Raw genomic sequence first — 12,369 nt, 5'->3', positions numbered from 1 at the left:
AGCTTGTCATCACATTTATTCAGAAACATTAGGGAAAAAAATCACAACTTCATTTAACGAATGAACTTCATTGAACTATAAAGGCTTTATTTGTATTGCCTCCCAGACCCTGAGCAACAACTGCAAGGCAATAGCTAAGGTTGAACAGATTGTAGCAAGAGCACATCAACTTCTCCAGAATTTTTTAAAAGAAGTTTGGTTATTTAAGTCCCCAAAATGCTGTGTGGTTATAAGGTCATTGGAGGATGCTACATTTTTATCACTTGCCACTTTATCGTATTGTGTTGTAAATCTTTCAACAGTTGCGATAAAGCTAGGATTAAAACATTCCAGTTAAGGCTATCTGCTTTATAATGCAGTTACTGCTGCTTCTGTTAGACTCCCTATATATTAAATCGAACTTTCATCTTTTACCAAGGAGTATACGAATCAGCCAATGGATTCACTTTAATTCATTCTGGGTAAAGACCTCAATAAATTAAGATAATGGCAATTGAAGTGTTCATAATCTTTCTAGGAGCAGAAATGTTTATTGATAGGTTGATGTAGGATTGTGAGTCTCACCAATTTGAATCTCTTGATAGTATTAATTCTATAGAAAAATAGAATGAGCCATCAAATGAGCAACACTGAAAAGTTTGTCATAAATCCAGATACAACAAATATTACATATGTTGTAGGATTGATTTGATGCTTCTTGGCTGTCAATCTTCATTAATATGCTATTGGATATTGATAAGGAATAGAGGGCAAAGCTTAACAGCTCTTCAAAATGTGTGTTTTTTTTTAAATAAAGTTTTATTGAGTTTTAACAAAACAAATAAAACATCTTATTTGAGTACAGCATGGTTCCGGGTTATCACATTTCATATGCATATTCATCTTATGTATTCAACTTCATATCTTATTACTCTTTTTCCAACTTCTTACTATTTCTCGCTTTACTTCTCTTAATTTTCTTTTATGGTTATGTCATTTTCTTCTTATTCAACTGTATTTCTTTTACCTAAATTTCTACATCTTTTTATTCATTATACTTATACTTTCGTCTGTCTTCTTTACAATTTCATAGGTTCTCTTCCAACATTCTTAAGAAGAAAAATTCCCCCTGTGATTGCCAATCGAAGTGCAACACCTTTAAATCTTATTGTTACTATCATATGAAATTAAACATTGAATTTGTGCATTCTAAAATTATAACATTCAAATTTCTAATATCTATTTTATATCATGTAAATCTCATCATTCAGACTCTGCTTGGTACTTCCCCTTGAAAATGTAAAAAGAAAAATTCTAAAAACATAGCAAAAACAATAGCTCAAACACACCCCAACCAGGCACCCAGATGAAATCTAGCTTCCTAACTAAGGATAGCCGTCCATTTACCTGGAGTCAAGATGCACTAAAGGCCTCCAATAAAGTAACACAATGTTGCCAGCCAATCAAGAGACAAAAAGAGCCAAAAAACAGGCAGGAGATATTAGAAACACCAATCAAGCAGAACACAGCAAACTCCAAGACCAATAAACACAGACCAAGACTCCCAACCAATCAGGGTGAAGAAAAAACCATTCTGGCACAGCAATAGGCTGCCCCAAATTTAAATCTGAAACCACTATAAAAGCCGGACTCACAGATGAACACTATACAGAAGCCTGATGATGGCAGATGAGATTCTGCCGAAACGTTGCTACAACTTTAAAAGCACAACTACAATGACGTGGGAAAATACCCGAACGAAGCTGAATGCCATACATGTAAGTACCTGCGAAAACTTAAGAAAAGATAGATAGATAGATAGATAGATAGATAGATAGATAGATAGATAGATAGATAGATATAGATACGTATATCTATATCTATCTATCTATATATATAAACATTAGTAAACAAAATAGTTATTCAAAATCATTCTAGTACTGGTATGAACCTTGTAAATCTTTCACATTTCTTTTCAATATCCATCAATCTTTGAGAACAATTGAAATGTTTCCCTCCCTTCTTATTACTTAATTATTAATAAGCATACCATTGGATAGTCATACAGATTTATAAATTATTTACTATTAATAAGAAAAATAATTATTCAGATTCATTCTAATAACTGGTATAAATTTCCTTATAAATCTTTCACATTTATTTTCAATATTTTATCAATCTTTAGAAAAAATTGCAATGTTTCCCTCTCATCTTTATTATTGCATTAATTATAAATAAACATACCATTACATAACAATACAGTTTTATCTCATAGATTATTTACTTATTTCATTTCTGACTCATTACAGCATTCTACTGTCACAACACTATCTTTTGTACCTTTGCAGAATCCTCACTTTTAACTTAATTTAACCATTGTCTCTGTGTTTTCTAGCTGAGCAAATACCTTTAATCCTAGTATGTTTCCCCTTTTTCTTTATTTCCTGTTTTTGTCCCTCATAAGTTCTTTCGCTTTCTATCTTTTCCCCCTTTTTTCTCATCCCTTCTTTAATACCCTTCTCTCTCTAATTTCTGTAGTTTTCTTTTCTGCTTCTTGCTGTTATACTTCTTTTTCAGACTATTTTTCTTTTTGGCTGTTCCCTTTGATCTCAAACTTTTAACTCCTTTCCCCCTTTTTCCCCTTGTTACCACATTTTTCAATATTTGATCATTGAAAATGGCTTCTTCTTTGTCCCACCCTTCTTCTTGTCTTGAAGCTTTTCCTTTTGCTTTTCATAGTTCAGGATCTCCATTTCAAAAAATTCAAATACAAAGCCAAAGGATCTTCCTCCCCTTTCTGCATCTTCTTTCTATTTTTTTAAGACTCATCTTTAATTCCTCCAGGAGTGGTGGCATTTTAAACACTTTTGAACAACCACCCGATTGACTTTAAGTAAAAATAGAAAGAAAAAACCAATGCCAAAAACTTTTTTTAAAATCACCAAATGATCCCAGATTGTTTCTTTCCTTTACTTTTCCTTTCTGTGGGTTACTGTATCTTTTAATAAGATTTCAGTTACAATGTATCCTTGGGAGTCTTTTCAATATTTCACTGTTAATCCTCTTTATTTTTCCAGGTGGCACTCCATTTTTCCATTATTCCAAGTCCCACCCTTTTGCCTCCACTCTTCTCCTTTTTAGGGCTTTAAAATGACCAAGAAAAAATATTTATTCTCCTTTTGACACTTAGATTTTAGCTTAAGGTTGCCTATTAGTGTCAAAATAGATTAATATAAATTTCTTTCCATACCATTGGTAATTGTCAATATAAAGGTTAAAAAAGGGATTTTAACCTCCTTTTCTCTCTCCTTCGCCGCTTAAAGATACTTCTTTCAGAAGTATCCCTTTAGGTACTTTTAGATTCAGGGTACCTTGCTTAGATGTTCTCTGTTGATTAGCCCGGTCTGTCCTGCTTTCCTCTTTGCACAATCTTATCCAGTCGGATTCTTCTTTGAGGTGGCCATTTCTGACTATATATATATATGAAATATATCAAACTGAAACGGCTGTGAAAGTCTGACTCACAGACGAACACAATACAGAAGCCTGATGATGGCAGATGAGATTCTGCCGAAACGTTGCTACAACTTTAAAAGCACAACTATAATTACGTGGGAAAATACCCGAACAAAGCTGAATACCATACATACATACATACATACATACATACATGTGGATCTTTGGTTATTCGGGTTTTCTCCCACGTAAAATTGGAAGTATCTAGGCGATGTTTCGATGAAGTCTCATTCATCATCTTCAGGCTTGTGTCTTCGGCTTTGTGATTCTCGGAGTAATGTGAGCTTGCAGCTGCTTCTTAATTGCTAGTGGGGGTGTGACTTGATTGGGTGGGGGCTTGGCTGTGTTCTGATTGGGTGGGGGTGTGTTCTCATTGGGGGTTTGGCTGTGTTCTGATTGGTTGGGGGTTGGCTGTGTTCTGATTGGCTGGGGGTGTGTTCTGTTCAGGTGGGGGCTTGGTTGTGCTCAGGTTAGTCTTAGTTGCCGGGGGATTTGAGCTGGTGAGCTGTGATCCTGTTGTTTGGCTTCGCATTCGTGATCGTGCCACATCTTCGTGGTGGGCGTCCGTTTGCTTTATGTATGGGTCGGAGGGGTTTGAAGCGGGTAGTGATGCAGCTGCGGTACGGCTTCTGGTCCGTGGTCGTGTCTCATCTTCTGTGTGGGTGTGAGTCTGCTTTCTACGTGGAAGTGTGGTGGTAGCATCTTGCGTGGTCCTCATGGGTGTGGGTCTGGTGTCATTCTTCATGTTCGGTACTCATTTGTTAATGAGGGCGGGTTTCCAAATGGCTGGTAGGCGGGAGGCATCATCTCGTTTATTCATGCTGTGTGGGCGTTTTTCTGTCTCTATGGCTTCTCTGATTATTCTGCTGTTGAAGTGTTCGGTTTTGGCGATAGTTCTGGTATTTTTAAAGTCAATCTCATGTCCTGTGGCTTTGAGGTGTTGGACCAGGGAAGAGGTCGGTTCTTCTTTTTTGATTGAGTTCTTGTGTTCTTCAATGCGTGCACTTATTTTTCTCTTAGTTTGTCTGATGTATGTGGTGAGGCAGGCAGTGCAAGGGATTTCGTATACTCCTTGGTTTTCTAACTTGATTTTGTCTTTAGGGTTTCTTAGGATGGTGGATATTTTTCTGTTTGTGCAGAATGCTTTTTTAATGTTGTGTTTTTTGAGGATCTCAAACCCTAACCCCACCTGAACAGAACACACCCCCAGCCAATCAGAACACAGCCAAACCCCCAACCAATGAGAACACACCCCCACCCAATCAGAACCCAGCCAAGCCCCCACCCAATCAAGTCACACCCCCACTAGCAGTTAAAAAGAAGAAGAAGCTGCAAGCTCACATTACTCCAAGAAGCACAAAGCCGAAGACACAAGCCTGAAGATGATGAATGAGACTTTATCGAAACATCGCCTAGATACTTCCATTTTACGTGGGAGAAAACCCAAATAACCAAAGATCCACATACAAATACCCGCGAAAACCTCAGAAAACAAATACATACATACATATACATATACATATACATATACATATACATACATACATACATACATACATACATATATACACATACATACATACATATATATATTCTGTCCCACTTTTCTTCTTTCCCAAAAGATGAAAGAATACAAACTCACACAAACACAGACAGGCAAGCTGGCTCGGACTTCACAGAGTTAATTCTTTGGAACTGATAATATCCTTGGCATTCCAACACGCTCTGCCTGCCAAGTCCGAACTGATAACAAATAAAAGTCTACTCACAGAAAATGTCAAGGCAGTCCACAAAAATCATTCACGAAGAAAATCTGAAGTAAGATTAAACTTTGTCCCGTACAAAGTTCCAGCCGAAAACACACCCACTTTTATCCCCTGTGGGGTATGGCTCAATGACTCAGTTCACTCTTTGACCCTCCCACGCCTCCTATATTGCCGCTCACGTTTCTCCCTATGACGCTGCTTAGGATCAAGCCAACACTCTTCATCTTTACTCCCTGTCAGGGGCTGCTCCAATATGCCTTCCTCCTGATTAATCTCAGGCTGTTCCTCTCAGTTGTCTGATGAAACCTGAGGCATTTTCAGGGAGGAAGGCATTGCCAGAGAGGAAGGTCCTGGGGAGGAAGGCATTCCCAGTTCCTCCTCCTCATCTTCCAGGTCTTCTTCCTCTGACAGCATAGGCTCAGGAATCGGGGCCACAACATATATGTGTGTGTGTGTGTGTGTGTGTAGGTCTAGGTGTGTTCGGGTTTTTTCCCGTGTAAGATTAAGAGTATCTTGGCGATGTTTCGGTGAGGTCCCACTCGCCATCCTCAGGCTGGTGCTTTTGGCTTCGTGCCAGTGCAAGCAGTGTGTGATCGGAGCTGCCGTCTCTCTATATACTGGGGGCTGGTGTGCTGGGCTGGTTGGCTGCACTGCTGCCTCTTGATTGGTTGATGGAGTTGTTGGTATAATGGGCTGTGTGATGGCCTTGTGAGTTTTGTTGTGGAGATATCCTGGATTTTGTGCTGTAATCTCCTAGGTCATTTGTTTTGTAGTGATCTTTTTTCCATTAGCCTCTCGTGTTTTAACGGCTTGGGTAATGGGTTGTGTGATGGGCTTGTGAGTTCTTTTGTTGTGGTATCCTGGGTCCTGTGTTGTAATCTCCTGGGTCGTTTGTTTTTTGATCTCTTTTCCATTAGCCTCCTGTGTAGTAACGGCTTGGATAATGGGTTGTGTGATGACCTTGTGAGATTTATTGCTGTGCTATCCTTGGTCTTGTGCTGTGATATCCTGGGTCATTTGCTGTGTTGCAACTTCTTGAGTTCTTGTGGTGTAATTTACTGAGTTTTCTGATGTGATGTCCTGAGCAGGTGGCTGTGATGTAGCATTCTGGGTTTTAGTCTGGCTTCGAGTGTCTGGGTTTTAGTTTTAGTTTTAGGACGAGTGTCTGGGTTTAGTCTGGGTTTTAGTCTGGCTTTAGCCAGAGGTGCTCACTTGGCAGGGCTCAGCTCAGAGGAGGACATGGCTCAGGCTGTTGCCTTGCCTCCCTGTCCACGGATGGGTGGGCGCTATCACTGCCTCAGGAGGCCTCTCCTGGTGGCCCCTTCGGGTTCGTGCTGGAGGAAGTTGGGAAGGAAGCCAAGCTCGGGTCAGCCCAGCTTTTTCACTTGGCAGGCGGGCGCACACCCACAGCTCGCTTTCTTGGCTCTGCCCAGCCCTCATGGCTCTGGCACAGCCCTGGCGGGATGAACGGAGGGCCCGGCGGGGAGGCGTTCGCTGCCTTGGCAAGAGCTCCACCTCCGGGCAGGAGGGCCCGCCTGTCAGCTGCACTGGGTGCCCCAGGCGAAGCTCTTCACGCTCTGCTTGGCGCCAGGCAGGGATGGCGGCTGGGCGCTTCTCCCGGAGTAGGCCGATCCTGTGCTGCGGCCCCAGGAGATTCGCCTCACCATGTGGGGTTGGGCTGCCCTCGGGCAGAGGAGACTTTGTCGTACTGGTAGTAGGGCGTCATTTTTAAAAGAATTGGCTTTGCCTTCGAAGGCGAAGGGAAGGCGACGACAGGAGCGCCTGAAGCCGAGTGTCTCTGCTGGGCTCTGGTTGCAGGGAGGAGCCCTGGCTGGCCACGTGTGGCTGCGCCAAACACTGTGGCATTGCTCTAAATGCTGTGGCAGCATAGGGAGAAGGGAAAGCAACGGTGGCGGAAGGTTTCCCAATACAAAATGCCCCACCAATGCCGAGGTCAACATCCAAGCCGTTGCCGCCAGCCTGACTGAGGATGCAATGGGGGGGGATTCAGTCACCCCCGAAAAGACGGCCTAGCTGTTTTTTCGGGGGTAAAAAAAAAAATAAGGCCTGCCCTTATTTTGTGAGAAATACGGTACTTCAGCAAATGGAAGTAAATCAGCCCATTCTCGCTGTTGATAAGATGTATATGATCTCAAATACCTTTCAATCATCGCATTAGCTCTTTCAGCAGCGCCATTGGTGCTGGGATGGTATGCAGAGCTAAGACCTTGAGAGCATCCTAAAAGGCGTACAAACGCTCTCCAAAATTGTGCTGTGAATTGCACACCTCTATCCAAAATTATCCTCCTAGGTGTGCCATGTAATCTATATACATGTTTTATAAACAGGTTGGCTAATTTTGTTGCCAAAGGTAATCCTTTACATGGTATAAAGTGAGCTTGTTTTGAAAACAAGTCTATAATAGTCCAGATTACTATATATCCGTTACTGTTGGGCAACTCCACAATAAAGTCCATGGCTATATCTTGCCACAGTCGGTTTGGATCCAATACAGTTTGTAATAGTCCTAAAGGTTTTCCTACTTGAGGTTTCGTAGTAGCACAAATGTGGCATTCTTTAAGGTACTGTTCAATGTCTGATCTCATATGTGGCCACCAAGTGTTTCTTAAAATCCAAAGTGTCCAGCCTGCCTTACATCATGACATTGGGATAATATCTTTTTCCTACAATTTGATGGAACATATTTTATCCCCTCTCCAATACAATCCATCTTTATGTAAACAGGCACTATTATTTGTTTTTATCCATACATCCATTTTTGTAACCTCTTGTAATTCCTTTCTGGTTATCTCTTTTCTGAATATCTGAATTTGTTCAGTTGACAGTCCTACAGAGATCATGGGCTGAATAACTTTGTCTCTAGACACATTGTATTGAGGTAGTCTAGATAGTGCATCTGCCATGAAGTTTTTACCTCCCGGAAAATATCGCAACTGGAAATCAAAACATTTAAAATACAAAGCCCACCTTACTTGTTTAGGGGATAGTTTTCTTGGTTTCTGTCATGATTGTAAATTTTTATGATCCGTCCAAACTTCAAATTTTTCTTTCAACCCTTCTAATAGGTGTCTCCATGTACTAAGTGCCCATTTTATGGCGAAAGCCTCCTTTTCCCAAATAGCCCACCTGCGTTCTGTGATTGTAAATTTCTGTGATGTATATGCACATGGCTGTAATTGTCCATCAATGTTATACTGTAAGAGGACAGCCCCCACAGCCACATCACTTGCATCAGCTTGTACTACAAAACTTTTAGTTGTATCAGGATGTTTTAAAATGGGCTCTTGAGCAAATAAAACTTTCAGGTCATCAAACGCTCGCTGACACTCCTGTGACCATACAATGGGTTGACTAGGTCTGGGTTTTGGCACTTGATGTTTAGTTTTTAACAATTCTGTTAGTAGTAAAGCAATTTGTGCGAATTTAGGAATAAACTGCCGGTAAAAGTTCGCAAATCCTAAAAAACTCTGTAATTGCTTTCGTGTTTTTGGCTCTTTCCAATCAACTACAGCTCTGACTTTATTGGGATCCATTTCTATTCTTTTATTGGATATTCTGTACTCCAAATAATCCAATGACGTACAGTGAAACTCGCACTTCGAAAGTTTCACATATAATTTGGCGTCAAGTAATTTTTTCAGAACTTTCTTTACTAAGGCCACATGTTCCTCCATCGTTTTGGCATAAATTAAAATATCATCTAAATATACTAGAATGCCACGATATAAATGTTCTTGTAATACTTCATTTATAAGTTGCATGAAGACAGCAGGTGCCCCTTGCAACCCAAATGGCATAACGTTAAACTGAAAACTTCCAAGGGGGCAATTAAAAGTAGTTTTCCATTGATCCCCCTCTCGTATTCGAACTCTATAGTAGGCTTCACGTAAGTCCAATTTTGTAAAATACCTGCCAGTCGCTAATGTTGCTAACAAATCATTGATCAGTGGTAAAGGATATACATTGTCTATACAAATAGTGTTGAGCCCGTGGAAATCAACACAAAGACGTAATCTACCATCTTTTTTCTCACAAAACAAAACGGGCAGCTATATGTGATTTCCCGGGTTGAATAAATCCATGTGCCAACTTTTCGTTAAACACATCTGCTAGGTCTTTATATTCCTCTGGATAACGTAGTTCTTCAGAATCATCTATAGTTGTTACAACTTGGGAACTTAGGCCCAACTGCAATTCGTAACTTCCTAAAACCGTCTTCCCATCATTTGTCTAACCATACCAGACATGATATTCTTCCAATTAAAATCGGAATTCCTATTTTTGGGGAAATCGCCCCCCCCTCCCCCCCTTCTTCTCCTCCTTCCCCTCCCCTTGGAGGCCTCCTGAGTCAGGAGTTGCTACCACCGGCGTGGCTCTGTGCGGCTCCAGTCCCGCGTTGCCTCAGGAAGGCTGCCTCATGCCAAGAAGCGCGTTGCCAGGCAGGGGCCACATAGCGTAGGGCAACACGCCACCACCCAGCCCTGGCAAGGGAAAGCAGTGGGCGCTCCCTGGCCGGCGGCCTCAGCCCCGCCAGCAGGGAAGCGGCTACCCAGCTCTGGAGCTGATCCACACCCGACTGGCTGGAAAGGGTGTGTAGCGTTGGTGTTGTGTGTGCGATTTCTTGGCGCGCGGCATGGGGTCTCTTGGCCGGCCCTGATTTTTTTTTCAGAGGGGAATATCATGCCTGGTTTGGGCAGTTCTTCCACTGCTAACTGTAATTCACCAACCACTTTTTTACTAATTAAACATCTAGTACATCCAGTGTCGATTAATGCTCCATACTGACCCCTCAATTTGCTTGTTAGATTTTCCAATACTACTGGTATAACAAATGGACGCATAGGATTACTCACCAAATCATCTTCATCCAGACTACACTATCGTATAACCCTGAGACTACCTTGGGTAGTTGTTTGCCATCAGGTGTTTTCCTCTCATGTCTATTTGTCATTACTTCTGTGTTCGTTTTTTGTGACACCCCTTGAGATCTTTCAGATGTAACTGTTCCTTGTTTCGTACCACGGGGCATGATACCACCTGGTCATCTCAGAACCACTGCATATCTTTCAAAAATCCTGGAGCACCGGGGAACTACCAGAGGACTGGAAAAGAGCTGATGTGGTTCCCATCTTTAAAAAAGGAACAAAAACAGACCCAGGAAACTATGGACCAATCAGCCTAACATCAATATCCGGAAAGATACTGGAAAAGATAATAAAAAAACAGATCTGCCAACATCTAGAAACAAGTAAAGTAATAGCTAGCAGTCAGCATGGGTTTGTTAAAAGCAGATCATGCCAAACCAATCTTATTTCATTCTTCAACACAGTGACTAAATTAGTAGACCAGCAAAATACTGTGGACATAATATATTTAGATTTCAGCAAGGCATTCGATAAAGTAGACCACAACCTACTTCTTAGTAAGATAGAAAAAAGTGGAATAGATAGCACCACCACTAGATGGATTCGCAACTGGTTGGCAAACCGTACTCAATGAGTAGTCCTTAATGGGTCTAAATCTACATGGAGGGAAGTAAGCAGTGGGGTGCCACAAGGTTCCGTCTTAGGCCCAGTCCTCTTCAATATCTTCATTAACGACTTAGATGAGGGAATAGAAGAGGAACTTACCAAATTTGCAGATGATACTAAGCTGGCAGAAATAGCTAACACCCAAGAAGATAGGCTCAAGGTCCAGATAAATCTTGACAGACTAGAACACTGGGCCGTATCTCATAAAATGAAATTCAATATAGAGAAAGGGATTATCAACTTCAGTCACCTCTCTCTTGGTTAGCTGGCTGCTCCACCAGAGGAAACTAACCCAAGGAGGGGTAAATCTCATTTAGGGGATATAGTGAAGTTTAGCATCCTTGGGAACCCTAAGGTGACTATTACTGCTTTAGCAAAGGCATTAAAAAGCTGCCTCGGTTCACTGAGGCAGCCCCAGGCCTGTCTGAGCCATGAAGCCTTTTCCAGGGCAACCATTCGAGTGACTCCTGCCAAGCACTTTCGCACTGAGGCAGGAAGACTTAACTTCTCCCTTCAGGAAGGTAGGCAAGATGGGTTAGGGTTTTTCTTCTTCTCCTGACTTTGGAAAATGAGAATGGGTGTCTTTAAAGGAAATCCAGATTTCAGCAACTAGGCAACAATTCAGTGAATTAAAATGTGAGATTAGGCAAAGAGGAGGAATTGGATTTGATCTTGGTCATATCCAAAAGACTGGGGAGGGGACAATGGCAGTCTCAATTTTGTTAGATTATTACCCCCCACTACAATTCCCCCCTTTCACTGCTTATTTGGTACAAAGCCAGCTGGGTGACCTTGGCCCAGTTCCTTTCTCTCTCAACCCTAAGTAGCAGGCAAGGGAAAACCATTTTGGAAAAATCTTGCCAAGAAAACTGCTGGGATTAGTCCAGGCAGACACCATGAATCAAAAAATTGTGTCAAAGGCAAAGAAAGGGGGGAAAAAAGACTTCATAAGGTGGTGTGTTATTTTGAGGTAGATTAAAAATGGCCTACAGTATCTATTTCTTATCAACTTGAACCCCAATGAAAACTTAGTTTTATTCGTGCAGGTAGGGTGTCCACACAAGTTAATTCTCTAGGTAAAAACCCAATATTACACTACCTTATATCTTTGCATTAATACTTCTTGCTTCTGTATCAGAAAACAAAAATGTAATGGTGTAGAGACAAAGGAGGTTTCCAAGAATAAAAGCCCATCTCTGCTGTAGGTTATGAAAGCAGTAATTGGAGCTGAAGCAACTTCCAAATGTTAAGTTTCCCCATGTAACATCAATAGCAGCAAAGATATGGCAAACTGTGGTTTTTCCACCCACTTCTGGTGATGTAGTTCATAGGCAAGTTGGAAAATGTGGAAAAGCAAGTGTTGCTTTACTACCGGAAAATTTCCCCCCTAAATAGATGCTGCTCCCCTCCTCCCGTTGTTGCATTTATGCAGATAGTCGCAGGGCATGTTTACAAATCTACAACTTATATAACATGAGTTATTACAAGCAATAACTCATTGTCTTTCTCAGAAACTCCTTAATAATTCCTAGAAATGTTTTCTTGACTCTCTCTTG

This window comes from Pseudonaja textilis, chromosome 1 (genome assembly GCF_049901715.1).
Source record: "Pseudonaja textilis isolate UNSWEBS1 chromosome 1, rPseTex1.2, whole genome shotgun sequence".
Classification (NCBI taxonomy): domain Eukaryota; kingdom Metazoa; phylum Chordata; class Lepidosauria; order Squamata; family Elapidae; genus Pseudonaja; species Pseudonaja textilis.
Note: the sequence above shows the minus strand (reverse complement) of the source record.